This window comes from Panthera onca, chromosome C1 (genome assembly GCF_046562875.1).
Source record: "Panthera onca isolate mPanOnc1 chromosome C1, mPanOnc1 haplotype 2, whole genome shotgun sequence".
NCBI lineage: Eukaryota > Metazoa > Chordata > Mammalia > Carnivora > Felidae > Panthera > Panthera onca.
In genome coordinates this window covers 137,547,908-137,569,289 of record NC_138346.1, presented here as the reverse complement: position 1 = coordinate 137,569,289, position 21,382 = coordinate 137,547,908, and the positions used below count along the sequence as shown (strand labels likewise).

General features: G+C 35.1%; 1 protein-coding gene across 1 annotated transcript in view; it reads left to right on the top strand.

Annotated features, from left to right (window-relative positions):
* Positions 1–17,603, top strand: part of LOC132670902 (uncharacterized) — a 500,514-nt gene extending 482,911 nt beyond the window's left edge. Inside the window, exons 5-6 of the mRNA XM_081796303.1 lie at positions 16,589–16,716; positions 17,548–17,603. The gene's annotated coding sequence lies outside the window, so the exon portion shown is untranslated. The remainder of the gene's footprint in view (positions 1–16,588; positions 16,717–17,547) is intronic.
* The last annotated feature ends 3,779 nt before the right edge of the window (positions 17,604–21,382 follow it).

The following is a 21,382-nucleotide window of genomic DNA, read 5'->3' as shown; positions in this document are numbered from 1 at the left end:
ATATTAAAAGTAAGATATACACAGTAAGTTGTAAAAAAGACTATTTGTAATTTAAAGAAATATCATCAGATGACTCAAATCTTTATTATTAGCCAATGTTGAGCTACATTTAAAACCTGTAATTGATTGTTTGTGGATAATGGCAGTGGTTATTTATAAAAAGGAATGTAGTTCAATTTCCTTTATCATGTTGTTGTTACAGTCTAAATGTTTGTGTCTCTTGAGGCACCTGGGTGGTTCAGTAGGTTAAGTGTCTGACTCTTGATTTCAGCTCAACACATGATTTCACCATTCGTGGGTTCAAGCCCCACGTAGGGCTCTGTGCTGACAGTGCAGAGCCTGTTTGGGATTCTTTGTCTCTCTCTCTCTCTGCTCCTCCCCCACTCATGGTTGCCCTGTCTTTCTCTCAAAAATAAATAAGTATTTGTGTCTTTCCAAAATTAATATTTTGAAACCCTAACCCCAAAAGTTGATGTTATTAGGAGGTAGGGCCTTTGGGAAGTGCTTAAGTCGTAAGGGCCAATCTTTCACAAATGAGATTAGTGCCTTATAAAAGAGGCTCTAGAAAGATCCCTAGCCCCTTCTACACAGTGAAAAAGTGCCAGCTGTGAACTAGGAAGAGGTCTCTTACCAGAGAACACAACTATGCTAGTGCCTGATCTTGGACTTCCAACATCCAGAACTCTGAGAAATATATTTTGTGGTTTCTAACTACCAGGTTTGTGTATTTTGTTATAGCAGCCCAAAGAGACAGACCAAGACACATATAAACATCAACTCTAAAGTCTGATCCTAAAAGTAGAAGTTCTCTTGTTTTTTTTTTTTTTTAATTTTTTTAACGTTTATTTATTTTTGAGACAGAGAGAGAGCATGAACAGGGGAGGGGCAGAGAGAGAGGGAGACACAGAATCCGAAACAGGCCCCAGGCTCTGAGCTGTCAGCACAGAGCCCGACGCGGGGCTCGAACTCACGGACCTTGAGATCATGACCTGAGCCGAAGTCGGACGCCCAACCAACCAAGCCACCCAGGCACCCCATAAGTTCTCTTGTTTTTATTTAAACAAGAATTTTCATCTTGAACCAGAATCTCTGGTCCATAAATAGGTAGAATTTTTCAACTAAGTACATGAACACTATGCTCCCATTTCAGTAAATTCATAACCATCTTTTATTCGTCAACCACAATCCATCCTTTGTGTCTGACTGCACATGCAAAGTTGAACTTATTCTATCAGCAAAGATATTAAGATAAAAATGATCACTGTAATTGATTTCAGATTCATTGCTCCAATTAAGAGGGAAAACTTGATGACCATAGAGCTTTCACTGGACTATGAAGGACAATCTGCTAATCTACTTCTCACCACTGCCTTTGTAAACTGGCCACTGTCACATACTGATATTTTTCTTTGGTTACATTAATGGCAGTGGATAGTTAAGGTACAGTGAAGAGGAGTTTCTTATTTCCAATAGATTATTGTCTAACTGATTTAATTCTCAGAGTAAAATATTATTTAGCCTATCTGTTCCAGATAGCTCTCTGTACAGCCTCCTCACAGCACTTGCTGGCTTTTTATCACACATAAACTTTCACAAACTGATGGAAAAGTTCATGGAAATGTGACTTCTCAGCTATGGCCATTAGGCTCTCACAAGCTAGAGAGTGGAAAATGGTTTATCACCATCCTGTTTCAATAAAATGTAATAGGTATGAATCAGGAGTGCAAAGATTCCAGATGGCTTGGTGCATTTAATTTCAGAGTTATGTTTTTTCTTATTAGAAAAGTAATATTTAATCATTGTCAGAATTTTGGAAGATAAAGAACTATATAGAAAAATAAATAAAAATTATCCAAGCATCTAACTTCCAGAGATAATCCTTCCTAACAGCTTGGTATATTTCTTAACAGTCTTTTTCTATGCATATATGGTTGTCAATTATTTTAATAACTGTAATGATACATACTGTAAATTGTTTTATATACTGCCTAAAATTTCCTCCTGTTGCCAAAACTTTCTCTGGATCATTTTTCCACAGCACTTGTACATTTACTGAGTAAATGTAGTGGGTGCTCAATGAAGGTTAAAAAGATTCACTAGCCTGACCTTCTTTAACTGCTATCTGCTGTATCTCTGCATTTTAATTGTCCCTCCTTATTGCAACCCTTAGCGTTATTCACCCTCTTCTCCCCACCAAGACAGTTTATTCTGAAAAGATTACAAACCTATTATTTTGAGCAATAATAGTACAATAAACACCCATATACCTTTCACCTATGTGCACTTATTGTTATCTTCTGCCATATTTGCTCCTTTTTTTTTAATCTGTACACACTTTTTATTCTGAACCCTTTGAAAGCATGTTAGAGACTTCTTGATACTTTGCCCTTAAATACATTAGCACAAAACTCCAAAAAATACAGAGCATTTTCCTACATAACTACAAACCATTTCTACACCAAAGAAATATAACATGTATGCAATACTGGTATCTACCATGCCTAGAGTTTATATCCATATTTTCCCCACTAGGCAAACTATGTCCTTTATAGCTATTTTTGTTATTTTTTGTTCTGCTGTTGCAAAATTCAGTCACACATCATTCATTGCATTTAGTTTTACGCTTTTTCCTGAACATTTTGGTTGCTGTGTAATAGATCATTGTGCTGTCATAAGTAAAATTTTAAATTCAAATATTTTTAACATAAAATTAATGTTTCATAATATAGAAATCAGAAAATATAGACAAAAACTAAAGAATAGCTCTGCTTACATGTTGATGTATATTCTTTCTGCTATGCTTTGTGTGTGGTAGAGATTTATATAAAAATGTTTATGAAAACATAGTAGTAAATATACATGTATATTACACACATGTATGTATGTGTGTATATATTTTTTAACAGTATTTAAGGAAGTATTTCTTCATCAATAAATAGTCTTTGATTATATTATTCTCATGGCTGCTTAGAACTTTTTTACTTATTTCACAATTATTTAATGTCTCCTATTTTTGTATAATTAAAATTTCATTATTTTAAGAGAGCAATAATAAGTATTATTTTAATTAAATTATTTTAGTTAATTAATCATTATTTCTTTAAGATGTGTTGCTAACCTTGAAACTGATAAATTAAATAGAGTCATTTTTAGGCTTTTGTTCTTTATTGCCAGAATCCTCCAGAGAAAGACTGTTGCCAATTTCTACTCCTATCAGACGTTTGTAGACTGTTTGGAAGGATACAACTTTTAGTTTTCAAAATGGTTGAACCATGTGTTCATTAAACTGTTCAATAAAACTTTCTCTGCTGTGTGATTTGAAATGTTTAATTTAGCACAGCAATTTTCAACCATTTTGGTCTCAGAACCCCCTTACGCTCTTTAAGTATTTTTGACAACCTCACAGACCTGTTTATGGACTCTAAATAACAAAAACAGGTTGCATCTCTCAATATTTACTGAGTTAGAGATGAAAACTCAGAAATTTGTATAATATTTATTTATTGAAAACAATAAAAGATCCATTACATGTTAATATAAATAACACTTCATAAAAATAATATTTCCAAAAGAAAAGCATTCAGTGAGATGAATGGCTTTGTCTTACATTTTTGCAAGTATCTTTAATGTCTAGCTTAATAGAAGGTAGCCTGATTCTCTTACCTGCATCTGCATTGAATCTGTTGTAATAATACATGCCATGTAGCCTCTGGAAGCTCTACTATATGCTTGTAAGAGAATGAGAGTGAAAGGGAGAATAATACTTTAGTAGTATTATAAAAACATTGCTGATCTTATGTTTGGAAAAGTCTCAGGGACCCGAGAAATCCTCAACGCACACTTTAAGGACCTCTGCTTTAGCTTTACAGTAAAACCGGTTTAATGCAGTGTTTATGAGCATGGACTCCAGGAACCAGACTGCCTGGATGCAAATCGAGTCTCCATAACCAAGTTGTGTGGCTTCAGGAAATTTATTTACATCCTACCAAGCTGTATCTATAAACAAGGGGCTAACAGTGCCTATCCCACAGAGTTGCAGTGAGAAGGAAAGGAATTAATATAGTCAGAGGCTTAAAAACATGCCTGGTATGGGATTAATGCTGTATGTTTGTGCAGGCTGTATATTGGAGTGTGATTTTGTATTTTCCATTCTTTCCTATATATCTTTCTATATCTGTCACAGTCCCAAGCTGTGTTAATATTATAACATTAAGATACATTTTTAATATCTGGTAGGACACAGCCTCCTTCATTAATCTTCATTTTCAAAATATCTTGGCTGGTAAAGCATGTTTAGTCTTTCAGATCATTTACCAAGTTCTAATAATATTGAGAAGTGATCAGGATTACATAATTAAAATTAATTTGGCTGGAGTTTATATCATTATAATATTAGGCTTTTAAATTGTGAAACAGGATATTTATTTGTTTATTTGAACAGACACATTGAAATCTCAGTAACTTGTAAATAACTCAAGCTCTAAAGTTGCTAGGAAATCATCAGAGAGTCTTCATCATGAAAAGATTTCCATTTTTAAAACTAAGAAATAAAACTTTAGCTTAGAAAAGATTTAATAATTTGAATGTAGCCTCTAATAATAATGGTTTTCATAAACATGAAAATAAATATGTTCAATGCCTTCATTGGGTCTGGATGCTTGGAGGCATGATCAACAGCATTTAATTTGGGTAGATAACTCCTTTTTGTGAAATAATTCACAAATAAATACATTTCTATGATCAAAATTTTCTTATATCAGTAATAGGAGCAGATTTTATTTCACACTAATTTTTTTTTTCAGCAGATAATCATAATTAAAATTACATATAAATCCCTTATATCTATAGACTTACCTGATTACAAAACTAACAAAGAATGATATTGTTAATTGCACATGTGGTCAGCAGAAGTTGGAAAATTTTTCATCAATGTAGAAAACAGCCCAGAACCACCTGAAATAAAATAAAACTAAATCAGAATATGTAAAGGAAAGTTCTGTCTATAGAATGTAAAGATGCTGTTTTCAGTGGAAATTTATATGTAAACACTGCTTAAGTACACATTTATTGAATGCCTAGCATTTTACCAGTAAATATCTTAGGCCATTGCATATGACATGTAGTCTCCTCTTTTGAGCTCTGAATGGTTACGTCATTCGCTAGAGATAAATCATACAGCTATGAAGTAACAGAGTCCAGTTTTCAATCCAAATCTGTTTGGCTTCAAAAGACTGTGTATATCCTATTTACATTTTTTTTTATTCCTGGAGAATCGGGAGCCTCTTTGACACTGTGACAAATCTCCTGAGGATAAGGAGAGCCTGTTCACAAGTGTTATTCCTGTATAGGCCTCTAAGACCCCTTTATTTTTGAGGTTTCCCCCAGTCCTGTAGAGCCTCTTTCTCGCCAGCTTTAAAGTACTCAAGTTAGGGGCTCAGTCAGTTGAGCCTGTGACTCAGTTTCAGCTCAAGTCATGATCTCGCAGTTTGTGAGTTCATGCCTTGTGTCGGGCTCTGCCCTGGCAGTGCTGAGCCTGTTTGGGATTTTCTTCCCCTCTCTCGCTGCCCTTCCCGTTTGTGCTCTATCTTTTCTCTCTCAAAATAAGTAAATAAATTTTAAAAAATTAAAAAATAAGCTAGTACACCAGGGACACCTCGGTGGCTCAGTTGGTTGAGTGACCAAGTTTGGCTCAGGTCATGATTTCAGTTTGTGAGTTAGAGCCCTGCATCAGACTCTGTGCTGACAGTTCAAAGCCTGGAGTCGGCTTCGGATTCTCTGTCTCCCCCTCTCTGCCCCTCTCCCTGGCTTGCAGTCTCTCTCTCTCTCTCCCTCAAAAATAAATAAATAAAACATTAATGATAATAATAATAATAATAATAAAAGTACTCCACTGAATGCCGGTAGAGTCCCTGCAGCCAGTATGGTGGTCAAAGTTCCCTTCTTACTGTTTCTTCTCAGAACACATTTTCCATCAGCCCTCATGGCCACTCTCTGTCCACAACCCTTTCCTTTTTTTTTCTTTCTCTTAACTATTATTCTTCCATTCATGTATTTATTCACTCATGCTCAAGTATTTATTGAATGTCTACCATGTGCCCTAGTGCAAAGTTCTAAGTGCTGGTACCTTCCTGCACTCCTGTCTCTCAGCCTTTCTTAGTCTTCTCTTACTAAAGTCACATTTTTTATTCCAAGGCTCCGTAGTTTATGAGTGATCTGAATTAATCCTTTGAAGTGAAGCAGAGCTAAAAATATTGCCTGGCAAAATGCCATGAGGGCCTAAAATAAAGTCTTCTTTTTAATTATCCTGTTTAGTGACCTTGGTAAAAACTTTCCTTGTCTAACTTCAGACTTTCTTTCTTTCCCTTTTCTTCTTTCTTTCTTTCTTTCTTTCTCTCTCTTTCTTTTCTTTTCTTTCTTTCTTTCTTTCTTTCTCTTTCTCTTTCTGTCTTTCTTTCTTTCTTTCTTTCTTTCTTTCTTTCTTTCTTTCTTAAAATTCTTGTAAGTATATGTAGCTGCTAAAGCTGGATATTGATTAACTTCACACCTGTCAGTCCTGTAGTCTCCACATAGCCAGGTCACTTAAACGCTTATGAGGTAAATAGTGACATTACATAGTTATCCTGAGATTATACTTCCACTCTTCTTTATGAGGAAAATTTGAATCATTTGTTCTGCCAATAAATGGTATTCTTTAACAGTAACCTTCTTGTGGAAAAAAATATATATTTTTCATATTTAATTTTTCCAGGCAAAAGAGCCCCCCAAAACACAGCTAATCTTTTATAATTCAAAGTAGAGCAGATTAAAATCAAACCCTTTATGTAGATTATAAAAAAATTCATTTTTTGACATAAATACCTGCTTTCAATTCACCTATTAATGGATGCCACAAGGCATTAATTAGAAATTATGATGTCACACTCACCGCCAATTTAAAAAATGTCCAAACCCTGGTCTTGTCGCAAGACCCAAGACCCTGTCGCAGTAGCAACAAAATCTTACATTGAGACAAATTGGTCTTTTAAAGAAGGATGAGGTGAATTGGTCAGTGTCCCTGGACAGCAAATATGCATTTGGCTTTATAAACACAGTACATTTCTACACACTTAAGAACGTTAGCATGAGAGAATAAAAGAATTTATCCTAAGAGGCCGAATTAATCATACATCTAACTTTACTCCTTTACTAAATTTGAATAAAACTCATGAGTTTAATTTTTGGAGAAATAGAGATTATTGTACTTTTCCTCTGACCACCACTGTAAGGTGTTGGTTGGAAAATAGTAGAGATGATTTTTCATGTGTTAAAAAAATCTTTAAAGAGGTGCAAAAATTAGGACAGCAAATGACAAATAAACCAAGTGCTTGTTATGTTACAGTGTTTAATAGGAAGTTATCTTGGCACTCTGACAGTCCTAGTATCTTTTGCTGAACATCTAGCTATTAAAATGTAAAGTTCTTTGATTTTTAATCTGTGCACCTACAAATATAAATAATATTAAGACCATGAGACTTGACCACATAAACTATGTCTGAGAAAGTTGGCCTCGGGTAGAAAAATTTACAGAGACTGCCACACAAATACTGTCTCATAATAACAAAGCAAACACCATGTATTCAAGGAGAGCCAACCACCAGATCCTACATGAAGCAGGACTTCCAGAATCTCATGGGATCCCTCATCAGCCCTCTTTCATCCCAGTTAGCTCTATTACTTGCTCTCACCAGTGGCTCTAGCCTGTCTAACACCTGGAATTGATTTACTGACTGACATTTATTTAAATTCCTATTTGGTACAGAACAGTGCCTTACATGCATTTTTCTTCAACATTATCTCAAAGGCCCTCATGCTTCTTATGGACATACTTGCCTACTGGCCTTGACCTCTCATCAGTGTTCTTTCAGTTTTTGTCTTGTCCACCTCATTTCCTGAACCATGCATGACTCTAATTCCCAGTGTCCACCCACTTGCCACTGGTAAGCTCTTGCTCTGTCCTCCTAGATTTCCTCTAATAACTTTGATTTCTGAGTACTCTTATGTGTCTGGTAACATTCCCACCACCTGTTCTCAGTCTTGTTAGCCCACATGTTTCTAGGCTTTGCCAAAGTTCCCATGAGTGATGGAGCAGGATGTTGGATCAGAGTTTGTTCTATATTGTACTTTCCTTTGACGACATGTATTTATTTATTATTTTTTTTTTTTTAAATTTTTTTTTTCAACGTTTTTTATTTATTTTTGGGACAGAGAGAGACAGAGCATGAACGGGGGAGGGGCAGAGAGAGAGGGAGACACAGAATCGGAAACAGGCTCCAGGCTCCGAGCCATCAGCCCAGAGCCTGACGCGGGGCTCGAACTCACGGACCGCGAGATCGTGACCTGGCTGAAGTCGGACGCTTAACCGACTGCGCCACCCAGGCGCCCCTGACGACATGTATTTAAAACAAAATAGCATTGGAAACTTAAAATGGATGAAGGAATGAGTAGCACACATAAGGTAGAAATCCCAGAAAGTTGTTGTTTGGTTGGTTTGCAGTAAATGTCTCCCTTTCCCTCCAACTCTCCCTTCCAGCTTAGCAAACAATTTGTTCTTGCTTTTAAGAAAAGTATTACAATCAAAGGTTCAAAATAGCCAAAGTAAAACCAATGAATCACTGAAATAGTAATTAGTAAAAATTTACTGTGCATACACCAAAAAGTTTGCAAACTGAGAATACTCAGACCAGAACATGCAATGAGGCTCAGGGGTATATCGTTTTAAAGCAGCTTGTATCATGAGAGAGCAGTGGCCATTTATTCTTCATGGTGATTGGCTACAATATTAGAATTTTCAGTGATTATCTCATATCAGCCTTAGGAAAGGGTTCAAGTTTTGCTTATCATTTACAGAGACACAGCAAAAAATGACCCAGGTCACGTTAGCCTTGCCAAATAAGCTAAACTGAGCTTTGTATGATTACCTGGTTTTGTCTGCTCAGAATTAAAAAGATTGAGGGAGAGAAAAAAGTGTTAAGATCAAAATAAAACCCATTGTCCCCAGGACCAAAGATCTCAACAGTAAGTGTTCAATAAGTATTTGTTATTGCTACTAATGATTGCCACTTTTGACATTTCGGGAATCAAATGGCCCCATTAAAAACAAATTCGATCATATTTAAAACATTTTAAAAATGTAGAAAAAAAGAAGTCACTTGATGCCCTAAGTGACTTTGCTCTTTTCTCATGGATAAAAAGAAAGAACAGAATAGCTTTAAATCAATTTTAGGATTTTTACTAACTTTCAAGTATAGCAGCCCTTTAAATTGATCCCATCATGCTGTGACCTTGATGAGCCACATAATGTCTGTAACCCTCAGTTTCTTCATTTAAAACACAGGAGATGGACAGTAGGATTATAAAGAAGCATTTCCCCCTATATACCACAGATGTATGATTTTAAACACATGGGTATATTAGATATATTGAAATGTGTTGCAGTGGCAACGTCATCCCTTATATTATTCAAGGATTTTTTTTATGCAACAAGTTCAGTTTTTTAAAAAAATTAATCATTCAAACTGACATTTATGATTTTAAAAATCCTTAGTATTGAATGGGTACAGGTTTTAAATTGATAGAAATTCAGTTGGTAAAGTGCCTTTGATGAGGTTTAAGATTTTAGGATGGATTTTGATGTTGTTAGGGAAATTAAAATAAAATCAAGCACAAGTTACCTACATTAAGAGAAAATAGTATATTGCCTGAGCTTTAGGTAGTGTCAAAGATCATAAATAAATACCTGAACTTTTAAAGTGTATTCAAGCTGAAAGTTGAAAACCTAATTAATTTTTAAGGTTGAAAACTTTTTATAAATTTGTAAAATTGAAATACCACTTATCTTTTTAAGAATCACTTTTTAAGAATCACTATTTAAGAACCACTTATCTTTTTAAGAAAACTTATACAGTTTTCATTGAAATATTTGTCCTAAATATATTACATTTCAAAGTGGAAATATAATTCTAAAAATGAGTGTAAATATTTTTTCCTTGTAATTTTTGGCAATTCTTGAATAAAGGAGAAAATATCACAGAAAATTATATTAATCTATAAACTGTGGTTCCAATTAAAACATTCCCTTAAAATTTAACATAATTCAATCGTGTTTTACAAGAAAGAGCACAGAAAAAGGATTTCCACTGCAATATCCAGCTTTTCCACTAATTTATACTTGTCTTTTGTATATCAGTTCACTCCAGTGGACCTCAATTTTATCCTATATAATAAAGGTGTCACCTTAGATCAGTTGCCTAAATTGTGATTCTGAAACAGTAAGTTCAGACTGTATAAAAGTTCAGACTGTATAAGACCATAAAGGTATCTATTTCAATTTTTATGTTTGAAAACATCAATGAAACAACCATTCAAACTTTGCTCTTTAAAGTGAAACTGTCAGAGCCTGTGTAGTTGCATACTGGCAGAATGTCTCCACATTAATATTTTCCCAGTAAAACCCTTCCTAGTTTCAACACACAAACTTCCCGGAATGTAAATATTCTTCAGTAATTTTTTCACTTAATGTTTACATATGGAAATTATATATTGACATCCTTGGAACTCAATACAACATTAAAAAAGTATTTTATGGGAAAAGTCTTGAAATACAATCCAATTATAATTAGTAGTAACTATAGATTATTTGAAAAGTGTCAACAAAACATCAGTAAAGTGATTATGCATCTCAAGTGCTGCCGGTATTAAGGGAGTCCATTGTATTACATACACAAAGATGTTTTTGTTTTGTTTTTTACAAGCATGTTGTTTGATGGTTTCAAAGTGATGGTTTCTGTATTCTTAATGTAAGAATTTGTGATTATATACCATCCTTTTTTCCCCCTCACTCTGATAGGAGTTTGGAGTTGACCAGCAACATTTTTCCCTTTTAAAGAAATGCCTCCTGGCTAGATTTTTTTTTTAATTAAGTTTTTAATTTTAATTCCAGTGTAGTTAACATACAGTGTTATATTACTTTCAGGTGTACAATACAGTGATGCAACAATTCTATACATTACTTGGTGCACCTATTTCACCCATTCCCTCCCCCCCCCAGTAACTACTGGTTTATTCTCTATAATTAAGAGTGTTTCTTGGTTTATCTCTCTCTCTTTCTCTCTCTCTCTCTCTACGCACCCCCCCCCCCTTATTTTGCAAAGAGTGTCTGAATGGATTAGTAATGTTAAGCTAGAGATTCCTATATGTAACTTTCTACTTTATCACATTTTGGTTAATTATACATGTAGTAAAACATTAGTTAAAGACAGAAAATATAGGGGAAAGAAATAAATATCTGATGGAAGAGTGCATAAATTAATCACCAATAAGTTCTCTCTAGTAATGGGAAAGACTTAACAATAATTATTTCTATTTTTTATTTTTATTTTTTATTAAGTTTTTTATTTTATTTCCAGAATCGTTAACATACAGTGTTATATTAGTTTCAGGTGTGCAATATAGTGATCAACAATTCTATATATTACTCAGTGTTCATCATGACAAGTGTATCCTTTATTGTTTTTAATAAGAGGTGTGGAATAAGGTTGAAATAGGATAATAAGACATGTCAACAGTAAAGAAAAAAAGCAAAGATGAAGGGGCAAAACTTCATATTTGAGTTCCAACTATGAGCCAGTCAATGTATTGGGCACATGTGTATGCTGTCCTTACACATCTTTCCCAGAATGCTATCAGATAATTAGTAGTATTTTTATCTTACAACTGAGAAAGTAGCCTTAGTGAAGTTATGTAATTTACCCAAACCTACCTGGCTATTGTGATGTAGAATTCAGATTTGAATCCAGTGTCTCAGTCTCCAAAGTTCATTCTTATTCCTCCATAAAACATGCTACCTCTAAGAGAGCAAATTTAAAGAAAGAAATTAGAATAACTAATATTTTAGCTAACTTGTATTAAGTGTTCATTTGCTGCACACCAAATGATAAGCACTTTGCTTACATTTAAAATTTTTTTCTTAACAATTCAGATTTGGGGGCACCTGGGTGGCTCTGTTGGTTGAGCATCTGACTCTTGATTTTGACCCAGGTCATGATCCCAGGGTCGTGGGATGGAGCATGGAGCCTGCTTGGGGTTTTCTCTCTCTCCCTCTGCCCCTCTCCCCTGCTTGCATGCTCTCTCTAATTTTAGTATATGTGCTGCTGAAGTGAGCATGCTCTCTCTCTAAAATACAATACAATACAATACAATACAATGCAATACAATACAATAAATTCAGATTTATATTCACTACATTTATCTCAAGTAAGACATGAGAAATGAACAAGTCCACTGGGATCCTTCTAAACCATACTATGTGTGATATGCCTATTCCCTATGTGCCCTCCATTCCATTTTTGCTTCATTTTTATCTATAGTTCTCACCATCTAGCATAAATTACTCATTTTGTTTGTTTTCTGTCTCTCATATCTAGAGTATAAGTTTCATGGGACGCCTGGGTGGCTCAGTCAGTTAAACGTCTGACTTCGGCTCAAGTCATGATCTCACAGTTGGTGAGTCTGAGCCCCGCGTTGGGTTCTGTGCTGACAGCTTGGAGCCTGGAGCCTGCTTCAGATTCTCTCTCTCTCTCTTTCTCCTTCTCTCTCTCTCTCTCTCTCTCTCTCTGTCCCTCCCCCACTCATACTCCGTCTCTCTCTCTCTCTCAAAAATGAATAGACGTTAAAAAAAAATAAAGTATAAGCTTCATTAAGGTAGAAATGTTTATTTTATTGTTTGTTTGATTTCTAATTAATGCAACTCCCATCCTTGTTTATGTTTGTTTACTCTGAATGCTATTTGAATCTCTTTAACTTTCATGTTCCAAACTTTGATGATGCTTTAGCTTTGGGGGTAGTGGGGTGATATTCAATGGTAGCTTTCAATCTGATGATTTTGATCTTCACCTCTGGAGAATTTTCCTCTATTCTTTATTTGATAATCCCCAACACCACTCTCCATTTTCTCTTGTCTGCTTTTCTGGACCTCCCTTGGTCAAAGAGTTAACAGACTTTTTTCCCTTCTATGGTCCCTTTGTCATTTTCTCTTTCTCTCTGAGAGATTTGCTTAGCTTTATCTTCCACTCTCCTTTTAAATTTTTGGTTTGTCTATCTCCCTCATGTTTTCTGATTATTTTTTCATGGCTTCATGTTCATCTTTGATGGAAGTGGTATTTTACCATCCTGATGTCATGGTCCTTATTAAGTTTGTTTTGAAATTTTTAGCTTTTCCTATCTCATCTCTATTTTTTCAGAAATCCTTTTATTCTATGGTTTTTTTTTTCTTTCTTTTTTATTATCCCTCATTCATTTGGAGGTTCTCTTCAAATATCTGATTATCTCTGGCTGTTCATTCATATTTTATTTAAATTTTTTAAAAAAATATTTATTTTTGAGGGAGAGAGAGAGGGAGAGAGAGAGCAAGAGGTAGAGAAAAAGAGGGAGAGAGAATGAATGGGGGAGAGGACAGAGGATCCAAAGCGGGCTCCACACTGACAGTAGCAAACCCGAGTCGAGATCATGTCCTGAGCCAAACTCAACCAACTGAGACACCCAGGTGCCCCTGTTCATTCATATTTTAAAATGTAGCTCTTAAAAATCTAATTAAGTCAAGGCTGGTAGGTCTCATCCTAGCATGACCAATTAGGCAGCAAACTGACCATTTAATTTAGTGCTAGTCCCACTTTACAATTTGTTAGAATTGGAAGATCCTTTCTCTTAGAACTTTTAGTTTCTTCAGAAGAGATTAAATGCCCACACCGTTTTTTCTGGAAATAGAGACAGGTTGTCTTTCAGTATACAGACTTTTTACTCGGTCCCTAGATAGTACCCCATCCCTCTGCAATGCTTACCATCCTGTAATCCAGGCATCTTGATCTCATATCGAAGGAGACGAAGGAGACGCAGAAGCTATGTTAAGTAAAAAGGCTGGGGGAGGTATCGAAGTTAAAGTGCCAGTACAGCAAAGACATAAATGTCTAAAACAGCAAAGTATATTTGCAGAAAGGCAAGTCGTCTGGCTTGGTGGAGATCATAGTTATGTTTTCCAAACCTGCATCTCAGGTTTCTGATTTTTGGCATATTTATGAAGCAAGTATTAAAACTTTCATGTGATTTTTTCCATATTTGCATATCATTTATATTAATTCCTTAGTATCATCATTAAATCACTCAGTTCACCTCTTAAATGAAATAAATGTATTTTGAAAGGAAATTCTATTTCACTGCCCTAAGTTTTTTTAAAAAAAATCACTTTTTGAAAATAAAAAGTAATACAATAAAACCAAAACAATAAATTATTTAGTTCTAGCTACATAACATTGACAGTTAAAAGGCTTTAAGAGGATATCCACTTATCCTCTTTGGTTCAAAGAGTGAGCTTTTGGTTCAAAGGAAATTAGTGTTAAAACAAACAAAAATGAGGCTTTTCTCTTGAATTAGTCTCAGTATGTGAAAGAGAATTGAAAGAGTAGTATTTTCTTGCTATGTGGTTCCATCTTATTTAAGACCATGTTCATGTATTTTCCAAAGTCATTTCAAGTACTACCAGTGGGACACATTTCTCACTTTAGAAAAGCTGGCTTACAGAATTTTGGTGGTGGAGATAATAACAAACAAGAGGGAAGACTTCAAATATTTAAGGCCTATGGGGCCCAGCCTACACAACTGTTAAAATGTAGTACAGATTCCTTACACTATAAAAAACAGGAAATGCGTCAGGACTTAAAGGAGAACAGGGCTGTTAAGGCAAAGAGAGAAGCAGTTGATACAAGAGAAAGTTTTTTGGCAAAATATATTATAGATGCTCAAAAAATGCTTGTTTCATGGTCCACTAAGTCAGGGGTCAAAAAGAACACAAGTGTTAGACAGTAAGGAAAGAGTCTTTGGAAGAAGTAAGAAATCTGTTTAATAAAGAGGGCATGAGTTATTGATTAGATTGAATTAGCACTGTTTCCCTCTAAAGTCTGTTCTTTCCCTCTTTCCTCTTCCAAGGAACGGCACTACTTCTTGGACGTGAATTTCTCTGGTTACAGAACTGGAAGTCGTTGTGAGTTTCTGTAGCAGTAGATTTGTTGCTACCTTCCAGGCAGTTGCCTGGATCTTGTAACTGATCATGTTCCTCTTACTGAATAACCTACTAAACATCTTGTGCTAAATTGATTTGTGGCCCATCTCTAACAAGTTTATAGGTGTTCATTAAATTTGTTCATGTACTCGTGCCATTTCTGGTTTTATTTTATTAAAAGACCATATTTTTCTATTTGGATCTTTTTATTTTTCTTTTCCTTTTCCTTTAAAAATTTTTTTCTGCTGATATTTAATCATCTTAATTATGAATCTTTGTAAGCCACCTTAAACATTTTTGAAAGATTGTGTGTTAGTATACAAGATAAACAGACTTCAAATTCCATTCAATTACCCAAATCAGAGACTGTAGTCAGTTTTATTATCAACTTTTTTCTATATCTCCATATCTAATCAAACAATAAATGTTACCTATTCTATTCTCAACATCGTTCCAATCTTTTTACATCAATTCACAGTTGCTGCTTTCATTATGCATTCAGGTTTCTTAAATAAGTCAATTTCAGAGCTTTCTAACTGGTCAGATGGACTCCAGTGCCTTCTGATCTAAGCTTTTCTTTGTAGAGCTTCCAGAATGGACATTTACACCACAAATAACACAACAAACAAAAAACCACAATTCATTAATATGTTACTCTCCTGCTGAGTGTCACTTCAGTGGCTCTCCAACTTTCAGAATCAAGTCCAGCTTCTTCCCCAGAGCATATATATGACACCTAACAATTTGCCTTGCATCTTTTGCTGACCCCTCCTTCAAACTTCTCCAGCTTCATCTCTCATAATGAACCTCTTAAATGCTATGGTTTAGATCCACTGACTTTTTTGTGATTTTCTACCATAGTGTGTGGTCTCAACTCTCTCTGGTTGAAATACTCTTTCAAAACTGTGTAGTGCCAGAACAAATGGTCCTTCAATTAATAAAGTGTCAGATGGCTTTTTTTTCCTTTCCTTTTCTTTTTTTTTTAAGGAGAGAGAGAGAGAGAGAGAGTGCAAGCAGGGGAGAGAGGCAGAAGGAGAGTGAGAATCTTAAGTAGGCTCCAGACTCAGCACAGAACCCAACGTGGGGCTTGATCCCATGAGCCTGGGTTCATGCCTTGAGCCCAAATCAAGAGTCAGTCACTCAGTCACTCAACTGACTGAGCTAGCAAGGCACCCCTCAGATAGCTATTTTTTACTTAATGAATATTGGCCAGTAGCCCAACTCTATGAGCAAAGCCACGTTAGGAGGTAGATGTCAAAATGATGGATGATCTTGTCCAGAGTTGCTAAAGGAACTAAGAACAGACAAGTCTCAACTCCACACTGCATAAGACAATAAACTTATTGTAAATTCAGTCACCATCTTCTATCACCATCTACCATCATGCATTTTAGATTATTGGCAGATGGCCTAGTGATTATATGAACAATGCAAGTCATTGAAATTTGTGGTCAACTGGATACCATGACTCTCAAGATGCTTTTCTTCTTTTTTATAAAGGTAAAGTAAGAAATCTTAATTTATGACAGTCTCTGCAATCCTTCACTTCTTGAAAGAATCTGTACATAGTGGGGACTTATGTACCCCAATCTGAGGAGATACACCCACCTGATCTCAAAAGATATAAGGTATGTTTTTCATAGAATGAAACTCAAAATTTTATGTTACAAAAGTCTGTATTTTAAAATTCTTTGTTATAACTTTTATAATAACATAAATTATTAATATCCAATTGCATCTTTGTTTTCTGGCATGGAAGAACAACTTTAAATTTCCTTGAGAGAATATATAGATTCTTAAACACAGCAATATCAATGGCAATAAGGGGAACAGTAATTACTTGGAATCAAGAAACTGCTCCTTCAATAGAGGAGCGGATGTTAGATTTAAGCGATGGACTCCATTTGAGAAAAGTGTACCCATTAAAAAATCAATACTTCTAGCTCTAGGGGGTCAGAGCAAATGTTTTCAGATCCTGCCAAAAAATGAAAAAAAAAAAAAAAAAAAAAGGACTTGGGAGCATTTCACCTGGCCAACATTTTAAGCTTAAGTTTTGTCAGATTTTTCCATTTAAGAAGATGTAAAACAAAACCTCTAAGTATTGATGGACAAAGGATTTGCAGAATCAAAGTATCAAAAAAGTAGTATCTATACAAATGAGCTGTACAATCATACTTATGAAAGAACTGCCTAAGTCAGAAGGCAGGATGCATATCGTCTTCTTATGCTAAAAACGAAATAAGAAAATGTGAACTTAGCTTCTCTAATAATACAAGTTGAATGAGTTCTTAAAACTGATTGACACTGATTTTATGTGTTCGGAGTTTTTGAGGGGATTTGCAGAAATTTTAGCCTTGCCATTTTGAGGGTAATATTCAACTGCTAGAGGTTTATCTCTCATCCCAGTGGCATATTTGATAATTTGGTTCAAAATCAATGACAGTCACCATTCCCCACAGGGCTTCAGTGTTTCTCTTTGAAATCTACAGGAAGTGAAGGCAAGAACAAACAACAAATTTTATTTGGGATCCCCAGCTGCGATAATTCTGTGGTAAGCTAAAGAATGAAAAGTCCAATTCTTCTAAGGCTCAATCAAAATATCTTGACTTTAAAACCAGGGAATCATCAATGAAAATAACACATTTGGAATCAGTTAAATGTGTTCATTTTTTTCGCCTGTCAGCTCACCATATATCAACACAGATCTACCCCTCACAATAAACTAGAAGGGAACTTGCTACATTCTCCCATATCACTATTTTATCACTTACAGGAAATAAAAAACAAGTAGAACACATATGTGAACTCTGCTTAAAAAGCTGAGTCACAGAGGCAAGGTAATGTGAGAGAATTACATGGAATTTCCCCTAGGGTGCAGGATTATTTTATTCTGATTGGACACCTGCACAACTTATTTGTTCATGAAATATGAAAGGGATTATTAGCAACACTAATGATATCTTTTGCTTGTAAGTTAAAAAAAAAAACCTGAAAGTAACTCTGATGTTTTTATTCTATGAAACAATTAGACTGGCTAAGAGGAACAAAGGAAAATGCTGGGTAGGTGTGGCTATTTCAGCTGCATGCAAAAAGCCTCATTCAATCTGTGCATTTAATTTCTACTCTAAAATAACCTAAGAGATTCAGGGCTTTCAATTCTTTTTTCTTTTTCTTTTTCCATATCCTTTTATAGATACTTATAGACATCTAACAAATTTATATCCTTTCAAACATTGTTTTCTTTTTGCAGGGGAATTTTTTTCTAAGCAACTAGTAAATATTAGGTCAAATCCTAACATCAATTTGATTCCTGATTTGGGTCAATTTTATAAGTCACCTTTGTATTTCTCCTTGACTTTGCTTATCTTTCCTTGAGCTTTTCTGTCTAAATCATTCTTTCTTAGATTGCTTTCCAATAAAGAGAGCTCTGTATCATTCTGTTGATATAAAGGGCTACATTTTGAAGACAGCAAAATGGCAGTTAGATATTGATTTGTTGATACACTGGAACTTTACTACCACATATCCTACTAATCTTAGACTTCTGGGACATGATGGATTCCAAATTTGATGATGCTGTTGTTTTGAACTATTCAAAAAGTAACACCATAAGAGGCAAAGAGTCTTATAGGGTAAATGCACAGATGGGACCTCAAATCATCCACCCAAATCCCTCAGGTCTACAAATGAAGCAATGAACCAAGAGACATTAAGTTACGCACCTAAGGATGCACATTTACTAAGTAGCACTAGCAGCACTTGAAATTGGGCTTTGTGATTTCCTCTCTAGGGAGGAAATACCACCAATAACTTCCCTATGCTAAATATGGGCATGTGTTAGTACTCTGATATACTTCCTTTATAAGAGTTAATCACTCATTTGCATTTAGTTAAGTAGTTCTTCATTTACTAAAAGTAAAACTGATATAAGAGAGTATAGAAAATTAAATATTTGTATTTCCAGTAACATCTGGAATCCCTATGTATTGAAGTCTAAGAACTATCTCAATTAAAAAAAATAATAGTTTTATATTTTGTTCAGTGTTTTTTTATAATTGTTCTCATGTAGACCCCAAAACTACTCTATGAAGAAGGTATAAATAGTATCCCTATATAATATATGAGCAAATTGAGGCTTAAAAAGGTTAAGTAACTCACCCAAGACCACACAGCTATTAAAACTGTAGCCACTGGGGAGCCTGAGTGGCTCAGTCAGTTAAGTATTCAACTCTTGATTTTGGCTCAGGTTATGATCTCACATGTTTGTGAGTTTGAGCTCCGCATCGTGCTGTGTCCTGACAGTGTAGAGTCTGCTTGAGATTCTTTCTGTCCCTCTCTCTGTGCCTCTCCCCTGCTGACACACACACACACACACACACACACACACACACACACACTCTATTTCTCTCTCCCTCAAAAAAAAATTGTGGAGCCACTTAGAACAGGTAGAAATTAGGTTGTTCTGCATAATAGAGTTTTCCCATTGCCTTTAGTTTTGGGACCATTGTTCAGGAACCACAATAATTTTATCTCTTGAAGAATTACTCCTTACTCCTAAGCTGTATTCCATGTTATGGCCTTGGCCTACATATCTCAGGGCCTATATGTATAGCTGAGCACCATGGGTTCTGCCCAATGTCATTGAGAGCCACTGGCATAGAAGGCATTGCAAATGATATCTCCTACAGACATCAATTGCAGAAGCCTTTGCATAGAAGCATGGAAATAGAAATATGATACCATTACTAAATTTATTATAGGGAAGTTGTTGAGGAGCTCATTTATACAATGAAATTGCCCTTTTTGTGAAAAAATTTTTGAGACAAGTAGTTACCTAACTACTGGGAAAATCTTTTCTAAAGAATAAGTTCCAGGGCACCTGGGTGGCTCAGTTGGTTAAACATCCAACTTCAGCTCAGGTCATGAGCTCGTGATTTGTGAGGCCGCGTGTCAGACTCTGTGCTGACAGCTCAGAGCCTGCAGTCTGCTTTGGATTATGTGTCTCCTTCTCTCTCTGCCCCTCCCCACTTGCACTCTGTCTCTCCCTTTCAAAAATAAATAAACATTTTTAAAAATTTAAAAAACAAAAGAATAAGTTCCTATTTCCCTCATGGAAAATTTAGATTAGTGTTCACTATTTATATTTTGACTACCATGAAGTTCAGCTTTAGGATGACAGCTAGGACATTGACGGACTAAATTTTTTCTTAACCTAATTTTTTATTCTATTTTTGTATTTCCTAGCTTCTCCTGTGTTTTATTTTATACCTTCTCACTAACTTGAATATGAATATTTGGCGCACCTACAATAGAAGACTGTAATTACAAGGCCAAGTTTTGCTACAAAGAGAATATATAAAACTGGCTATCATTTTCAGGAATTATGCTGTGTAAATCTCATTCCCATTGCTAACAGGGACCCCCCCTTTTGTAAGTCTCAGCAACATTAAAAAAACCCATTTGAAAGTTACAATTATAATGTTACAACTTAAAGAAGAAATCTTAATGGAAAGGAGTTTTAAAAAATGGTAATGGAGTGACACCTGGGTGGCTCAGTCGTTAAGAATCCAACTTCAGCTCAGGTCATGATCTCACAGTTCATGAGTTCAAGCCCTGTGCCAGGTTCTGTGCTGACAGCTCAGAGCCTAGAGCCTACTTCGGATTCTGTGTCTCCCCTCTCTCTCTGTTCCTCCCCAACTCACACTCTGTCTCTGTCTCTGTCTTTCTCAAAAATAAACATTAAAAAAATTAAAAAAAAAAGAAATGGTAATGGAAATGAGAAAACTCATGGTAATGGAAAATGGTAATGGAAATGATAAAAGCATTATTATCAAAACTTGCAGGATATAGATAAGCATCTCTTAGAAGAAGTAGTATTAAATGCATTTATTACAAAAAAGGAATTTTTTTTAATGAGGAAAGGATTCCATTCAGTAAACTAGGGAGTAAAACTAAAGACAATAGAAACAATAAAATAGTGATGCAAAATCTCAAAGTAACAAAATAGAGATAATAGAAAACTTTTTGATTGTGTGAAATAGAAATAATTATGAAACAAAATGACTCTCAGAAATTTCTGATTAAAATAAAGAACAGAGAAGTTCTGTTTTTTCAAAAAGTACAAATAAACAGGACAGTAGTAAAATGTAATGGTTAGTAACACAGGCAATACAGCCTCTAAGGCCTAGGAACAGAGCAAAACTAAGACTCATGTTAAACCAGCAAAACAGAAAACCTTCCTTGTGACCACAGTTAGGCTTTCAAAACTGGAGTAACAAAAGACAGTAGTCTACT